Source organism: Dipodomys merriami, unplaced genomic scaffold (genome assembly GCF_024711535.1).
Source record: "Dipodomys merriami isolate MVZ:Mamm:240054 unplaced genomic scaffold, mDipMer1.0.p SCAF_36, whole genome shotgun sequence".
Classification (NCBI taxonomy): Eukaryota; Metazoa; Chordata; class Mammalia; order Rodentia; family Heteromyidae; genus Dipodomys; species Dipodomys merriami.
In genome coordinates, this window is record NW_027205159.1 from 9,717,185 (window position 1) to 9,735,777 (window position 18,593).

The 18,593-nt window shown below is 39.2% G+C and overlaps 1 protein-coding gene across 3 annotated transcripts in view; it reads left to right on the plus strand.

Annotated features, from left to right (window-relative positions):
- Positions 1–18,593, plus strand: part of Lims1 (LIM zinc finger domain containing 1) — a 108,723-nt gene that overhangs the window by 25,166 nt on the left and 64,964 nt on the right. Inside the window, exon 1 of one of the 3 annotated variants that reach the window (XM_069988644.1) lies at positions 852–1,368. The exons of the other annotated variants lie outside the window; for them this stretch is intronic. The gene's annotated coding sequence lies outside the window, so the exon portion shown is untranslated. Of the gene's footprint in view, positions 1–851; positions 1,369–18,593 lie in introns of those variants that run through there. 3 annotated transcript variants of the gene reach the window in all.

Genomic DNA, 18,593 nt, shown 5'->3' on the forward strand with positions numbered 1-18,593 from the left:
CTTTCCCTCTAGGAGGTTAAGAAAAGAAGTTTATAAAACAACTCTTGCAGCGTAAGTGAGAGCATAGTCAAGGGCCTTTGAGGAGGGTAGTGCTGATCAAGATGGGGATGGGTGGGAAAGAATGTTCCTGCTAAGCTTACAAATATAAGCTCAGACCTTTCAGGCCAAGCCAGTGTCAGCAGCATTCTCAGTGCGGGTCACTGCTGGAGATGAGGGTTTAGGGAAATATGTAAAGCCAGGTAATACTGGAGTACCTTAATGGATCTCTAACACTGTAAAAAGCTATTGGTGGGTTTCATCAAGGTAATGATTTGGAGAACTCATTTGCTGATTAAATCTGTTGGGTTTGATTGGGAAAAAAAAAAAACCCCAGAGCTGAGATAAGAAGTCCAGTTAGGGTGTGGCAGCAGACCAAATTAGTGACCAACTTTTCATTCATGGAAGAGCAAAAGCTGCATTAATTGGTCCCAAGTTCTTTCATGGCCTCAACCAAAGATTTCTTTATTCTTCTATGGAAACCTGGCATCAAGCAGTCTCGGGAGGTGACTCAGTTGGCTATGTGAGGCCTGATCACATTGCCCTTGCTCTTTGCACTGTTTGTCAAGGATATTTGGGGCAGAAGGAACAGTTTCCATTGCTCAGCCAACAGGGCTTGATATGCATCACTAAGCTGGCCTGAGTCAAGCCACTGGAAGATATAACAAAGGCAGACTACTTAGCACCAAGTGTTAAGACATCCAGAGGAGACATAAACTGGCTCCGTTACTTCAAATAAAGATGTATATTGTCAAGATCCAGAGGGATGAAAGTTAGGGTTTTATGAACGTTACTACCCTCTGTTCCAATTAGTTATTGTCTCTTTTTGTAAATGGTTGTCTGCATATTAAAAATGCTTCAGTAAGTCTGTAGATGAATGCCTTAACTTCACAAAGAATATAGAATAACTTAGCAGGATGTGAGTTATGACACTTAGGGGTGTTGTCTGATTGCTTCAGAACTGTGGGGTTATCATGTAACATATCATGTCACATGATTTGACTAAATACAGGAACCAGAAAACCTCAACTTGGTTTCATTGGCTCAAGTATACTTCAGAGCAACAGATAAAAGAAGGAGGAGGAAGTACTATGCAATATAGGAAATAGGAGTTTTGGAAGATAACACTCTGATGTGAGAATGAATTAAAATAAGAGTGGTACCAAAAAGGAGATTTTTTTTGTTCTGAGTTAAGAGAATATAAGAGACACTACACGTAGAGGGCTTGGAGTCTACTGACTGTAGAGGTGGGCCTGCGTATGTAGTGACTGAGACTAAGGAGTGGAAATTGAAGAGACATGTACCTGACACAGTAAACCAGCCTTACACCAGGTATTGTGACTTCTCTGGATTGAATTGTTTTCAATTTGATCTTTCTCATTTACTTAAAACAAACCTAAAAGATGTTTGTATGTATAAAACCTCATAGACAGTACCAGAAAGGATCTTGTTTTAGTTTGTTATCTGTGTTAATTAAAATCATCTCCATGTTGCAAGGGCAGTTTTATATTTAATTATTGAATACAAATGAGAGCAACTATATTTTATAGGTTTCAAAGCAAAGATGAATATGGAAGGGAAGCTATACCCATATTTGCAAAAATACTTGAAGTTTACAATGTATATGTGTATATGTGAGTATATCCATGTATGTTTGTGTGTATGTATCTGGGCCTACTTCAAAGTTTATTTGCAGCCTGGGAGGGAATTTAAAACATTTAGTTCATCTGTTTATGGTCTTACTATTTTAATAGTTTCAGAACTGTAAAGAGGTACACTTTACTAATTTGTTTCTGATTCATTGAACCTATTTATATTTAAAACATTAAAAATTCAAAGACCATGGATTTTAGAGGTATAATATTGAAATAATGTCATATCTGCTTCTTACATAACATTGAACAACTTATTTAATATTTGAGTTGCAGAGTAAATGTACTATAAAATGACAGTAGCATTTAATACATGAATCATGAAGAGTACGTAAGATAATTAGTGGGATTTAGATGATCAGCTAAGGGATCCTTTTATTGTGGTAAAATATATTTAATATAAACCAGCTATTTGGAGGGAGGTGGAAGTCAGAAGAATCATGGTTTGAGACCAGAAAGTTAGTGCGATTGACATATCAACTAGTATTTGGTGGGACATAATTGCCTTTCCAGCTATGCTGAAATTGTAAATAGGAGAATCATAGTCGAGGTTACCTTAGACAAAAATCAAGATACTATTAGAAAAAAACAACAACAAGAAACAACAACAGCAACAAAATTAAGGCAAAAAGTATTGGGGGACATGGTTCAAGTTTTAGATTAACTGTCTAATTACCACATTAGGCCCTGAGTTCCAACCCCAGCATCTCTAAAATATTTTACATACAGACAATATGTACGTAATACAAAACACATAAAGTTGTCATTTTAATTACCTTTAAGTGTATACTTCATGGCATTAACTATATTTACAATGTTTTTGTACAACCATCACCACTATTCTCAAAATTTCACAATTTATGCCGGGCGCTGGTGGCTCACGCCTGTAATCCTAGCTACTCAGGAGGCTGAGATCTGAGGATCGCGGTTCAAAGCCAGCCCGGGCAGGAGAGACCGTGAGACTCCTATCTCCAATAAACCACCAGAAAACCGGAAGTGGCGCTGTAGCTCAAGTGGTAGAGCGCTCGCCTTGAGCTGAAGAGCTGAGGGACAGCGCCCAGGCCCAGAGTTCAAACCCCACGACCGACAAAAAAAAAAAAAAAAAAAAAAAATTTCACAATTTATGCTCCCACCTCTAGTAACTTCTCACTTGCCCACTCTAGATATTTCATGTGTCTACAATCTTACAACATATGATATTCTATCTGCTTCTTCTGGCTAAACTGCTTGAGATCTATTCACGGCTTCATGTCTTTATGGCTGAATATTCTGTATAAGCATATAGCATTTTGTTTATCCTTTCAGGTATTGAAAGACTCTTAGATTGTTTCCACCTTTGAGCTATGGCAAACTGCTGCTATGAATGCAGGTATCTTTTTTAAGACCCTGTTTTCAGTGCTTTGGGCTTATACCCAGAGCAGGAACTGCTGGGTCATGCAAGTCTATGTTTAAGTTTTTTGTTTTGTTTTTTTTGTCAGTTGTTGGGCCTGAACTCTGGGCCTGGGCGTTGTCCCTGAGCTCTTCAGCCCAAGGCTTGCACTGTACCACTTAAGCCACAGCGCCCACTTCTGGCTTTTTCTGTGTATATGGTGATAAGGAATCGAACCCAGGGCTTCATGCATGCAAGGCAAGCACTCTACCACTGAGCCACCTTCCTAGCCCTATGCTTAACTTTTTGAGAAATCACCAAACTGTTCTTGCCATATTTCCCCTCTCCACCTACTTATACATATCTCTTTTAAGATATGGAGCCACCGGAGCTTAGAATTGAAAGCTATGACATTCTGTATTGTATCTGGTAAACATGGTTTTTCCTCAGTTTCTAAGAGTTGCAGTTTTTTCCAACCTCCCACTGCCTGACTGCTTCTGTTTAGAAAGTCCTTTCTTTCCCTTAAATCTTCTCTCTCTCTTTTTTTTCCCCCCTCATTAATTCTTCACTTTTCACACTCTGTTCTGTTGCCCTTCCTACCTCCTCTAAAGGTATACTACCTTTGCTGGACCAGAGCTACTATTCTCTATAGGAAAAGGTCATAGAGACAAAATGAGGTGTAGGACTAAATGGACTCACAGTCAACTTTAAGCCATACTTTCATAATAATTAGTACTTTACTAAAAATTGGTATTTGGGGAAACATCATCCAGTGGGAGGATTTAGACAGCAGAGCTGGTATACCTGCTGCACAGCTAAGAAGAAATCAGTGAGAAAAAAAACTCCAGATTGCCAAACCAAATGTGATTTCTTAGCCAAAGTATTTTTTCAATCCCTGTGTCCTTGCCTCACCAGCAGTCAAAAGTCAACATTGAGTTTTATTTTACTTCTAAGAGCATTCATCATAAGGGTTGTTAGTCATAACATATAGCTAATGCATAGACCTAGTGATGCATGTATCCATGCATCTCAGATGAATTAAATGTACATATATAAAATAGAATTATAACAAAGCCACATTTAAATTTAGGCACTAGTAAGAAGCTATTGGTAACAGTCCTAAGGAGAAAATGAATTTTGAGATTAATTTTAGTAATTTATTAAAGCATGAAATTTCATGTGGAGGTGAGAAGGATATGGTAAATAAATGTTGTGAATATAGGCAGCTGTGGATCAGGGAAAAGATTTTTGTCTAGAAAAATCACCATATACCTCGGTCTCATGAGTGAATTATGTGGAAGTAATTTGATGTCCCATGATTTATCCTAAAATGACTAAAATTATCCTTTGAACATATTCACAGAAAGGGAAGTAGCATTTATCAGGAATAGTACTTTCTGTTACTACATGATAAAATGCTTTCATACCTTGTGCTTTTTAGTTTTTACCAACCTGAGTGGGAGTTTTATTTTGTCCACATTAGAAAGTCTGACCTTCAGGTTAAAAATTTAACCAGGGTTCTGGTCCAGGCAGCCTTTACCCTTTGCCACATGTTAGAAATGAAAGGATTCAGGATTCTTTTCCCCCGTATTTGAACAAAATGGGCCCAAGTGTTCAGTGCCTCCTTCTCAAAGTGCTACATGTCTCTATGGAGTTGGTGGGACGTATTATCTAAAATGCTGCTATCCAATAAAAATATGAGTCCCACATGAAGTTTAAGATTTTTTTAGTAACTACATTCAAAATGCAAGAGAACCAGTGAAATTAAATGTAATAATGTTTTAGTTAACTCAGTGTCACACTGTTATGTCCAAGCTGTGTATGTAACATGTAGTCAGTATTCCTAGAACTACCAAGATAATCCAGTGTGTATTTTATACTAAAGTACATCTAGTTCAGACTAGTTAAATTTTAAGTTGAAACGTGTGGCTTGTGCCTACTAAATTGGAAAGCATATCTAAAAAAAAGAAGGTAGAGAGGTTTGCCCTAAAAAGAAAATCATAAAATTAAATAAGTATATAGATGAAAAAAATAGAAAATAAGTATTAAAGGTGAGGGTCCTGCTTTGAAGCCATTGTGAGGAATTGGGGGAAAGAATAGCTTCATCTGAGAGAAAAAACTCTATGGAGGAAAGATACCATAAAGAAAAGGAAGGACTGCTCTACAACAAGGAAGTAAAGAACATGACCATATTGTGTAAGGATGATATTGCCTGGGTGGGGGGAGAAAACCCAGTAAATTTAGACCCACCACCACCGGTAATGACAACAGGAAAGCCCAGTGTTGGAACTACTAGATCCTGAACTATATTTGGGCTAGCGTGTCAGAGAATGACAGGTCCTTGCAAATCCAGAAACCACTTCCTTTAATGTATATATGGATACTGTTGCCAGAGTCTCTTCTAATGCCTTTTTCAGATGGGAGCTGTAATGCCTGAGGAAATAAAGATGAACAAGTTACCTAATATGGAAATTTCCAGACCTCAACTCTGCCCAGAGCAATATAAATGGTAGCTTCAGGCTTCCCTTCCAACAAAACAGAGATCATCCTATATTTATAAGATCTTTAGTCATTCCTTCTGTTTATACTTTAAAGAATATTCTTGGAATTTTTCCTTCATCATTTTCCTGTGATTCTGCCTCCTCTGTTCTTTCTCCTGCTTTCTCTTTCAGTCCTATTTTTTTTAACTTTGTAAAGGATGGGTTATTTATTTTTTCCTCAGTAATTTAATATATAGCACAAAAGGTTCTACTTCTTAAGTTAAATCAGAACCTGTGAGCTAGGGGAACCTGAGATATCTTATGAATAGTGGAAGGCTCACACTGGTATAGTTAATTGTCTGAAAGGGAGGATTAAGAACGGGGTGACCCTCCCCCCCCCAAAAAAAAAGAACAGGGTGACTCTTTCAGTGTGTATTTGTAGAGATACCTTAAGGTATGTTGAGTTATGTTGAGTTATATTGAAGTTATGTTGAGGTATGTTACTATTCAATGTACTATGTTCCAGTGGCCTTATCCTGAGGCCCACCATTACCAGCCAACATCTATAGAGTTAATTATTACTTTCCTCATTCATTTCCTCATTCATTCACCTTCCCATTAAATCCTTAAAAAAGTTTGTGAGGTAAACAAGAATATGCTATCTTTGTGCTTTTTTTGTTGCTATTTTTTTAATTAACACATATAAATAGTATGGGGGATTTCATTGTGATTGCTTCATAAATACATACAGTATATTTTGAACAAATTTATCCCTTTGGTTTTAAAATTATATACAATACATGAATGAAAGAAAATCAGAAGTGAAAAACATAAAAGGTACATATTTTCCTTGGATGGACATGGTTGATAATTAGAATGGGTAGTTCAAACCAAGAAGTGAATGCATGGCTATGTATCTAAGCTTTTGCCTATCTAGCGCCTCTGCTTTACTATATAAAATAGTTGCTTTAAGTATGTTAGGAAGTTTGGCCAATCAGAGGCTCTTACTTTTCTCTCACGATGATTGGACCAATGATGAGATACGATCCAAACAGAGCCAATCATAGTCATTCAAACATGATTGATCCAGTAAAGGAGGGGAATATGTCCCCTGGTCTTTACCATAAGTGGTAGCTGCTACCTAAATCTAGAGTTAACTTGAAGCCATTTTGTTGCCTAAGTAAAGTTTGTTTTGGCATGAAACCAACAAATAAAGGAGAATTTGGGCTTAAAGAATAACTCTTTATGATGTTATTCAAACCCTAAGAATCATTTGTGTCATTCCTCAACTATTCAAGTAAGATGAGTAAAAAAAAAAATCTTTGTTTTTCTATTAAGTAATTAAAGTTGTCTTTTTCGGGGGAAAAAAAAAGAATATGCTATCTTGGATTTACGGGGGGGGGGGGGAGGAAATGGAAGTATCTGTAGTTGGAGATCACATCCTAAGGCCTCAGGAGCCTTCTATCTGATAGCAGCTGGGTGCCAGAGCTAGCAGGCTAGCAGGTAATGAAGCAGATGGTTGTAGCTTGCTGGCCTTCTGACTGCTGTGTTGCATGTGACTTTCCCAGCCCTTTCCTTTGGTTTCCTCTTCTACTTTGCTCCTTAGGCAATTGTCTTGTGAAATACTAATGGAAATTGATTTTTATTTATATTATTCTTTGACCAAAATTATACATGTGATTCTATTAGTAGAAGAAAAGCAGGAGAGATGAATATTATGTAGTTCTTTCTACCTTTAAAAGAAAAAAATAACTTGCCAGGTACCAGTGGCTCACACCTGTAATCCTAGCTACTCAGGAGATCTGAGGATCAGTTTGAAGCCAGCCTGGGCAGGAAAATCTGTGAAACTCTTATCTATCGGTAATGACCCTAAAAGCTGGAAGTGAGGAATTGTGGTTCTAGTGATAGAATACTATCCTTGAGCAAAAAAGCTTAGGGACTGTGCCCAGGCCCTGAGTTGAAGCCCAGGATCAGCTTGCACTCACTCGCACACAATTAAAAGAAATCTTAAGCCATGTACTTTGATACTTGCCTATAGTCCCAGCTATTCAGGAAGCGTGAAGCAGTAGGATTAGAGGCTAAAGCAGGAGGATTACTTGAGCTAATAGTGAGAGAGCTTATTGAGACTCTACTGTCAAAAAAAACAAAAGACCACTTAAACTGCTTTTCATTTCTTTGGTCAGTAATTGGTTTTAGTTCATAATAACTATTTAGGAGGCTAAAACAGGATGATCACTTGAACTTAAAAGTTTGAGGTCAGTCTGGGCACTATAGCAAGACTCAAAAGGGATTAAAATACAATTTGTGGATAATTTAGAATGTTTCCTAACTTACAAATGAGGATATTCTGTGGTAGGAAAAACAGTCAGCAAAGTAATTTGTTATTCAGCAGTAGTTTTGCCAGCACTGGTGGATCACACTTGTTATCCTAGCTACTCAGAAGGTTAGAGATCTAAGGATTGTGATTCTAAGACAGCCCAGGCAGAAAAATCCATGAGACTCTTATCTCTAATTAACCAGCAAAAAGCCAGATGTGGAGGTGTTGTTCACATGGTAGAGTGCCAGCCTTGAGCAAAAAAGCTAAGGGACAGCACCTTGTACTAGGACACATGCGTGCACACACAAACCCCCACTGTACTCTTCAATATAAAGCTTCAAATAATAATTTAGGAGTAATTGTTAGCTGGGCGCTGGTGGCTCACACCTATAATCCTGGCTACTCAGGATGCTGAGATCTGAGGATTAAGGTTCCAAGCCAGCCCAGGCAAGAAGATCCGTGAGACTCTTTTTGTTTTTTTTTTTTTTTTTTGGGGGTCCGGTTGTGGGGCCTGAACTCTGGGCCTGAGAGCTGTTCCTCAGCTCTTCAGCTCAAGGCTAGAGCTCTACCACTTGAGCCATAGAGCCACTTCCGGCTTTTTTCTTATGTGGTGCTAAGGAATCGAACCCAGGGCCTCAAGCATGCAAAGCAAGCGCTCTACCACTGAGCCAACTTCCCAGTCCTGTGAGACTCTTATCTCTAATAAACTACCAGAAAACCGGAAGTGGCGCTGTGGCTCAAGTGGTAGAGCACTAGCCTTGAGCTGAATAGCTGAGGGACAGTTAGTTGCCCAGGCCTAGAGTTCAAGCCTCAGAACTGACAAAAAAAAAAAGAGTAATTGTTCATTTCAGCAAGTTATAATTTCTAAGAATAAGGATTTTCGATCCAACTTGCTTTCTAAATTATATTTTAATCCCTTTTGAGTCTTGCTATACTGCCCAGACTGCCCTCAAACTTTTACCATATACAGCTTTTTAGGGAAAGTGACTAAATTATTCTAAAGTATCCTCACCAAACAAGATATCAAAATTTACTTGTTTCAATTAAAGCAAATAGTTGAGTGGGTAGGGCTTGGTCCCTTTTTAGCTATTTTCTGCCTTGTGTGTTTTGGGGAGCAGGAAAAATAATCTCATTGAACTTGATACAATAATTTAAATTAACTAAATTAATTTAAAATAATTAAATTCAGCTCACAGAATGCAAGTTTACAGTTTCGTGTATCTATATAATAGCCATTGAAGTCAAGAGCCTCCCTGACCCTCCTCAAACTGGCTTTGTGGTTTTGTCATCCTCTTCTGTCAGCGCTCAGGTGTTACAGTGAACCCATCAGAAAGAAGTATTTGGTTTCTTCAGTTGCACAGATTAGAAAATGAGAATTTTATTTTGTTAATTAGATAACCAAATTCATTTTTTTTTTTTTTAGGTAGACTCACATTTTCTTTTATTACTGCATTGCTAAAGGGGGAGTGAAGATGACTGAGTGTGGCTTGGCAGCCGTGACATAGCCTGTCAGGATAAAGGATATGGAGCATGCTGCTGTACTTTAGTTACCTCCAAATGAAATGTAAATAGAACACAGGCATGCCAGTTATCTAGTATTAGCTCTAGGGAAGTAGCATAATCATGTACATATGCAAATGACTGTATACAGATTATGTATAAATTTATCCTGCTGGATAAATTCTAGTAGGATTCACTCTGGTAAGTTTTAGAGTCATTTCTCTCAATCGTGGATATTCATAAAAGAGGCATACACCTATCCAGTTTTACTATTAAAAGTGCTGAAGTTTACAAGTGAAAATTTTAATACAAGTACTTTATAATACTATATTTATTCTTTTTGGGGGGGAGGGGTCTGGTCGTGGGGCCTGAACTCTGGGCCTGGGCGTTGTCCCTCAGCTCTTCAGCTCAAGGCTAGCACTCTACCACTTGAGCCACAGTGCCACTTCCGGCTTTTTTCTTTTTGCTTATGTGCTGCTGGGGAATCAAACCCAGGGCCTCATGCATGCAAGGCAAGCGCTCTACCACTGAGCCACCTTCCTAGCCCCTATATTTATTCATAATACTATATTATTTATAATGTTTATTAATACCATTCCTTTTTGCCATACCGTTTCTGTTTGTTAACTTGTGTGGTTTGAAATCTGTGTTTAGGTCCTCTTTAACCTAAAAAGCAAAGCCAACCCTTCCATTTTTGCTAGTCTTATGATTTATAATCTTTTAATATAGTTTGCTTTGATTTTTTTCTCTCTCACAGTTCATATTTGGCAACTTTCTCACTATGTTTTCCTTTGAGTAAATTGTTTGGAAATAAGATAATGGGTTTTGTTTGTTTGTTTGTTTTTTTGTCTGTTGTGGGGCTTGAACTCTTGGCCTGGGTGCTGTCCTTCAGCTTTTCAGCACAAGGCAAACACTCTACCACTAGAGCCACAGTGCCACTTCTGGTTTTCTAGTGGTTAATTGAAGATGAGTCTCAGAGACTTTCCTGCCCAGGTGGTTTTGAACCGTAATCCTCAGATCTCAGCCTCCTGAGTAGCTAGAGAATTACAGACATGAGCCACCAGTGCCTGGCTGGTTGGTTGGTTTTTTAACTGTACTTTTTTTTTTTTTTTTTTTTTTTTTTTGCCTTTTCTTGTTTGGAACTGAGGATCAAACCTAGGACATTGTACTTGCTAGGCAAGAGCTTTACCAATGAGCTACATTCTAGCTCAATAGTGTCTTTAGTTTCTGTGTTTTTTACAAATTGTTTGGGGTTTGTTTTGTTTTGTTTTCAGTGCTGGAGATGGTACCCAGAGCCTTATTCATTTTGGCAAATGTTGTACCATTGAGCTGCATGCCCAACCAAAGTATGTTGTTAATATATGTCAAGTGGTAGCTCTTTAGATTTTTAATAGGGTTACACATAGATGATACAGAGTGAAGAATAAACTGTCCCTTTTATCTCCTGGAAATTGTGTGCATGTAGTATCTGTTGGAGCCACATGGTGGCAGAAGAAGTTTTGAAACTTTATGATCTGAGAAACATGCTCTTGGATACTGTCTTTATATCTTCACCCTTCATTCTTTATGAATAATTATGAAGCTATAGAAATTAGTAAGAATTATGAAGATGTAATGAATTAAGGGAAATAACATCCAAATATACCTTAAGAAATAACACATTAAAATACACTTTTCTCTTCTGATTACTTCCCTCTTTTTGCTTTTCCTCCAAGAGGAAGCAAATCTTTGCTGAATTTGGTATGTGTCACTCGTATTTAAGGCTTTATATTTCTATCACATTATTATGTCTTCTTAACAGTACGTGAGATTGTTTTTTTCTGTTGTTGTTTTTGTTTAATGCCACTTATTGAACGCTAGAGGAGGAACAGTAGAAGTCATCCTGAAAGCAGGAGGGAGAACAGCACGAAGCACTTGCAGACAGTGTCTTTGTTCCAAAGACCTGTCCTTTCTATAAAGGAGGAGGGTTATCTGTTGGAAGTAATCAGAAAGAAGGCTGGGATAGGTAATTCCAGAGCACTAAGGATTTGAAGTTGCCTTGTTCAGGGCATGATTTGGCTAGATTTGTGCAAAAGAATTTCCTGTGTAGGTGTGTGTCTCAGCAACTTAACTTACGTGAAAAAAAAAAATGAAGCCTCTGTTCCCTACTTCAGAGTCTTCTCTCCCCTACCCTTGTGGCTCTTCTTGCCTGGATAGCCTCTAAACTAAAGGGCCGGGAAGTTGGCTCAGTGGTAGAGCGCTTGCCTTGCATGCATGAGGCCCTGGGTTCGATTCCTCAGCACCACATAAGCAGAAAAAAAAAAAAAAGCCGAAAGTGGCACTGTGGCTCAAGTGGTAGAGCTCTAGCCTTGAGCTGAAGAGCTGAGGGACAGCGCCCAGGCCCAGAGTTCAGGCCCCATGACCAGACCAAAACACAAACCAAAACAAAAAACTGGATTTGTCTAGGCTTTTAAATAGGGTCTCATTTCCTGGACCTCCATTTACCTGCAAGGATGACAGGCCTGCACGATCATACTCATCTTCTTTACATTGAGATGGGATGGGATCTTGTGAATTTTTTTGCAGGTCTGGAGCATTGATCCTCCCAATCTCAGTCTCCCACATAGTTTATAATGATAAGAACATGCCACTGTACCCAGCTATCAGTTGAGAAAAGCAGGCTTTCCTGCCTGCTGGATTTGAGTTGAGATCCTTCTGTTCTCAGCCTCCCAAAGTTCATAGAATTACAGGTGTGAGTCACCAGCACCTGGCTCACCCTCCCTCCCTTGTTGTTGTTGTTGTTGTTGTTGCTGCTCCTCCTCTGTCTCCTCCTCTTCTTTTTCTCCTTCTTCCTTCTTCCTTCTTCCTTCTTCTTCTGTCTTGGGGCTTGAACTCAGGGCCTGGATACTGTCTCTGAGCTTTTTTTTTTTTTTTTGCTCAAGGCTAGCACTCTACCACTTGAGACACAGCACCACTTCTGGCCTTTGCTGTTTATGTGGTACTGAGGAATTGAACCCAGGGCTTCATACATGCTAGTCAAGCATTCTACCACTAAGCCACATTCCCAGCCCCACCTCCTCTCTCTTCCCTCTCCTCTCTTTCCTTGTTTTCCCTCTCTGCCCCCCTCTCCCCCCCTCCCCCGTCCTTCCCGCTCACTCTTCCCTCTTCTACCTCTTCTCACCCCCTCTCTCTTTGGTAATAGTACTGGGATTTAAACTCAGGACCTGGACATTGTCCCTTAGCTTATGTGCTCAAGGCTGGTACTCTGTCTCTTGAGCCACAGCTCCACTTCTAGCTTTTTGGTGGTTAATTGAAGCTAAGAGTCTCATGGACTTTCCTGCCTGCGCTGGCTTAGAACCACTGTCCTCATGTCTCAGCCTCCTGAGTGACTAGGATTACAGATGTAAATTCTAAGAATATTCTTATAGAGCCATATGCTATTATCATCAGTGATACAAAGGAACAATGCTTACCTGGCATCATTTAATAACATTTGATTGAAAGTCATCTACCCACTTCAGCTAGCATGGTGGCTCATTTTTATAATCCCACCACTTAAGAGATTGACTCAGGAGGATCTCAAGTTTGATGCCAGCTTGGGCTACATGGAGTTCAAAGATAGCCTAGGCTACATAGTGAGACCTGGCTCAAACCTGTAATCCTAGCTACTCAAGAGATTGAGACCTTGAGGATTGGGGTTGAAAGCTCCCTGGGCAGAAAAGTCTTAGAGACTTTGAGCCAGACTTCAGGCAAGGCTGAAGTATAGAGTGCCAACTGAAGTGAGCTAGCAAGCTGAACTTGTGCAAGGTCCTCGAGTTCAAGCTCTGGTATGAGCAAAAGGGGGAAAAAAAACCACATGTCCCCAGATTATCCTTTTGGAATTGATTTGTTTGATTTAGTAACTAAGCCGAATACATAGTTTAATAATGTATTTGACAATTATCTTAAATCTTTTCTAATCTTAGGAAAACCTCTTATTCATTTTTTTGTCCTCCGTTTTGGATTTGTTGGAGATACTAGATCTGTTATCATATATAATTGCAGTTTTTTAATTAAATATTTTATTATCTTTAGTTGTACAACGCAGTTTATGAATATAGTGCATCTTGACCAATGTCACCTTTCAACATTCTTACCCATCCCTGCCAATTCACCCTTTCCTCACTCTTCTTAATTTTGTAGAATACATTTAGAAATATTTTGCAGCTTAACAAAGCAGTTTATGTATACAATGCGTCTAGATCTGTCATGCACTTCAAATTTTTCAGCCCCCCCCCCCACCCAAACTACCTCTTCCCTTGTTTTTCTTTTTTTTTCTTTTTTTTTTTTTTGCTGGACGTGGGACCTGAACTCTGGACCTAGGTGCTGTCCCTCAGCTCTTCAGCTCAAGGCTAGCGCTCTACCACTTGAGCCACAGTGCCACTGCCAGCTTTTTCTGCTTATGTGGTGCTGAGGAATCGAACCCAGGACCTCATGCATGCAAGGCAAGCACTCTGCCACTGAGCCACCTTCCCAGCCCCCTTGTTTTTCTTAATGTTGTGGTGCATACAACAAATTCTGGTCTAGAATTGCAGTTTTAAATTTTTGAAGTCCCTTCTTTTGAAATAACTTTTGGTTTATAGAGAAGCTGTAAAGATAGGGTCCTCATATAAGCCCCCCAACCTCCTCTCATCAGCACCCTATATCACCTTCACATATCCTTTTTCTGTTTCAGCATCCAACCCAGAATACCACATTCTGTTTAGCTGTGGTTAAATTATGACATCGTTTCTGAATATAACCTATCTTCTGCTAAGAAAAATTACCATTTTCTTCTTGGAAGCAGTATACTGTGTAATAGTTAAAATATATAATTAGATTAGGCATAAGGTTAAGTTTTAAATTTTCACTTAGTAACTGCAGGATATTGAGCAGATTATTTAGACTTTCTATGTTTCATCTGCTTTAAAATAGAATAAAAATAATAGTATTTGTTTTTTATCATTGTTAAAGTTGTTTTATCTAGGGCATGATTTTAGACTTTATCTAAAGTGTGATTTAGAAAGAATGTGTGCATGTTTTCTTCCATTTGCTTAGAAATAATACCTTTGCTTTTTGTGTAGTAGTCTCAATACACTTCTGTTTTAGGAACTTTATTCAGTAGACTATTAAAAACATTGATCAATCAGATATTGCATTGGCTTCAAGAACCAGTTTTTTCTCTGCAGAGATTGCTGAATACTAGGATTTGAGGACAAAATGTCAAACTATTCTCTCATTAGTCTCACAGAAGGACTGTTTTGTAAATTAGAATGCATCTTCTTTACCAAACCATCTTTGCATCAATTTGTGTTCCAAGTAGCTATTGGAATGGCTCAGGCCCTCAAGTATGTTATGGTATGAGTAACTGGAATTGGTTTGGTCATACCATCAGGGCTTCTTGAAACACACACCCTTCCACAATGTCTCCGTGGACTCAGTTACTTCCAGTGCTGCCCCTGCTGCTGTTTACTCTTGCTGGTTCTGGCAAGTTGCTATGATAAAGAAAATCTGTTTTCATTAGAATCTGTGCTCTTTTTTATAGAATTCTTGGAAGCATTGAGCAATCACGTTGCTCAAAAAAAGAAATAAAATTATGTTAGTAGTTTAAACTAGATCAAAGACTACTCAAGAATTCAGGAACTCAAGTTGAAGGTCACCAGTTTGACCCATTTCACTGGCTTCTGTTTCCAGATCTGCAAGAGAAAATCAGCTAAAGAGGAAGTTGTATGTTATTGGCAATAGTAACTGAGGCTCCCATGAGTCTCATTCCAAAGCCCTCAAACTGAATGTCCACAGTCTTACCTAGAATACAGCAACTAACTGGTTTATTTGGGGAAAAGGGACTGTGAGTTAATGAGGTGAGTTTGGTTTGGTCTCTTGTCTGTAGAAGTTGAGACAGCCCTCAGGGCTTCTTGGCTGTCATGCTCCTGCATTTCCTAGAAGCCTTCTGGGTTAGGTTTTTAGTGTTTTGGGGCCACTACTCTGATTCAAAGTTGACCCAATTTGGATGGTAAATGGGGAAGGACGTTCGGGGACCCTTATGCTATAGTTTAATGGCTAAAGCAGGAGTGTTTGAATGAAATATACTGGGTTTTGATCCATACTTTCTTCGTTATTGTATTGCTTGGTCAAATAATATAACTGTTTTAGAGTCTTCCCTGCTTATGGGACCATTACGAAGATTAAGTTAGAACACATTGTGTTCGTGAGCACTCATACCTTACTGTTTATAATAAACAACTAAGACTGGATTTTGCAGCAGTGAAGGGGAACATATTGTCTTTGTGTGTGTGTGTTTGTGTATGAGCATGCACATGCACACACATGCATGTGCATTTAAAACATTGTATCAGATTTAAACTAAGTTTAAAATGCTTGCCTTTTTGTGGACAGTATTAGGCTCTGTGAAGTACATCTCAGGTGTACTTCATCAAGGCTGTTCTGTTGCTATGTTTACAAAAGAATGTGGAGAAAAATGTTAGCGATGTCAGTGCCTGCTGCCTCCCTGCCTCTCCTTTAGTCCACGGTGCCCTTTTTCTGTTTTCACTATCGCCATCCTAGCTCCTGCTGCTCTCTTCCCTGTACTGTGGCATGCGACATGGACTCTGGACTGCTCTTCTTGGCTCCTTATCCCACTTGCTGCTGCTGCCCTAGTGAGAGGCTACATTCGATAGGCCACATTTGACCTTGTCAGTCCTGCTTCAGATAATGACTTTTCTTCCCTGTTAGGATGAAAACAGCAGGCTTTGAGTCTTGTCACTGCCTGTCTCTATTATCTCAGCTTACCTCTAGCCTTTCCCACTTAGCCACATGGCCGAGCTCTGTACCTCCAGCCTTTTCAGATTGTTGGTTTCAGTCCCAGGAAATTTTCATCTGCTGTATCCCATCCTCCTCCCTGCTGTCAGCATTCTGTAGTATTTTGTTCTTCTAAAACTTGAAATTTGTTTGTGTTATTATATGGACAGTGCCAGTGTCCATTAGCCTGCATATTCCAGAAGGATCCTAGATAACTTAGAACAGAGCCCATCCTGTATGTGCCCAACAGAGCAAAGTTGTGAAAGTTGAACAACTTTATGGGAGACACAATGCATTCACTCTGCCCTGTTGCTGAGCCCTGCCTTTCTGTTAGACCGTTACATGTTTGTGTGTGCTTGTGTCTCCATCCCTTTTTTACAAGAGCCTTGTCTGGATGACAGAACTTCCAAACATGATCCATGACTTCTGTTTTTTCCACATCAACCTGAAACCTGTGGTCTTATCACTGTCAGTCTTATCACTTACTCAGTCTTATCATGTCTCTGATAGTTCGTCACAATACATAGATATCTCCATATCCTCTGTCCTCCACCCAGATCTTACATAGTCTTTCAGTCCTGATGAACCAAAGATAAATAGTAAAATTCTTCCAGATTCTGAAGTGTACATATATGGTATATACATGTGGTCTTCTCATGTAAAGTAGAATCTCATAGTGCCTATCCTTCTATTGTGTCTGTCCTCTTTTTAACAGTATATCCTGTGCACTACTATGGCTTAGAGAAACTTGGTCCCTAGTTTAATGGTATTAAGAAATGGTCTTTAAAAGTTGGTGCCAGAAGTAGCTCTATGGTTCAATAATAAACAATAGTATATGTCCAGGATAGTCCTAGAAGAGGATCACAGTAGCTCAGTAGCTATGTACATATGACCGTATAAGATGATACTAAGTGAAATGAACTCCAAGATATAGAAACAAGAGGTTTTTCTTTGTTGTGGTTTTTAACGTACTATGTGAGGTTGTTTCTTTTTTTTTTTTTGGGGGGGGGGGTGTCCAGTCGTGGGGCCTGAACTCTGGGCCTGGACGCTGTCCCTCAGCTCTTCAGCTCAAGGCTAGCACTCTACTACTTGAGCCACAGCGCCACTTCCGGCTTCTTTCATTTTGCTTATGTGGTGCTGAGGAATCGAACCCAGGGCTTCAGGCATGCAAGGCAAGCGCTCTACCACTGAACCACCTTCCTGGCCCCATGAGGTTGTGTCTTTTCTTTTCTTTTTCTTTTTTTTTTTCTTTCTTTCTTTTTTTTTTTTTTGTCGGTTGTGGGGCCTGAACTCTGGGCCTGGGCACTGTCCCTGAGCTCTTCAGCTCAAGGCTAGCTCTCTACCACTTGAACCACAGCGCCTCTTCTGGCTTTTTCTACTTATGTGGTGCTGAGGATTCGAACCCAGGGCCTCATGCATGCGAGGCAAGCACTCTCCCACTGATCCACCTTCCCAGTCCAGGTTATTTCTTTTTTCCCCTGTGGTTTATCCCTGTTTTCACTGTATTTGATTTTGGTACCCTATGTATTGTATATATGTTTATCTGAGTTAGGGAAGGGAAAAGGGCAACAATGAAATGATGAGACAAAGGACAAAGGGCGAACCAATGCAGCAGTGATATTCCCAAGACAATATGTTAGAAATGAACTTTACAACTGGGGGCTAGGAGGAGAGGGAAAGTGTGAGAAAAATGAAGGGAGTAACAATGTCCAATAAGAAATGTACTCATTACCTTACGTATGTAACTGTAACTGCTTTGTAATCAACTTGAAAAAAATTTTTTTTCATGATAACTACTGGGCACCAGAGGCTCAACCTATAATCTTAGGTATCAGGTGGCTGAGATCTGAGAATCATGATTTGAAGCCAGCTTGGTCAGGAAAGTCTTTGAGACCCTGTAAGTCTGTGAGACTAGCCTTGAGTGAAAAGCTAAAAGATAGCCCCCAGACCATGAGTTCAAGCACCAGCACTGGCACCAAAAAAAAAAAAAAAGTGAGTCCTAATGGAAAGTAATGAGATTATGGGAACACCACTCTTAAAATGTTGTTGTGAAGTGAGACTACCCCACATGTTTCTCTCACTTGCATTGTTGATGGCTTTCATATATGCTCACTCTCTGATGCCTTCTACTGTGTATCGACACAGCAAGAAGCCCTCCTTGTCAAATATGGTTGCTCAATCTAACCTTCAGAACAGTAAGCTTCTTTATGAAGTACTCATCCCCTAGTATTTTGTTATAGCAACACAAAACAGGCTAAGCAAGAAACTTGTCTAGTCATTTTCAGTTGCACTTTGAAACAGTAATAAAGGAAATATTGTCTTTTTTTAAAAGTATCTTTAGAGCAAAAGAATTACATCTCTTCATGACTTTTAAAAGTATGTTGTTATTAAATTGTTATATAATTATAACTTTTTAAGTCATATGTTTATAATCAAGTTGAATT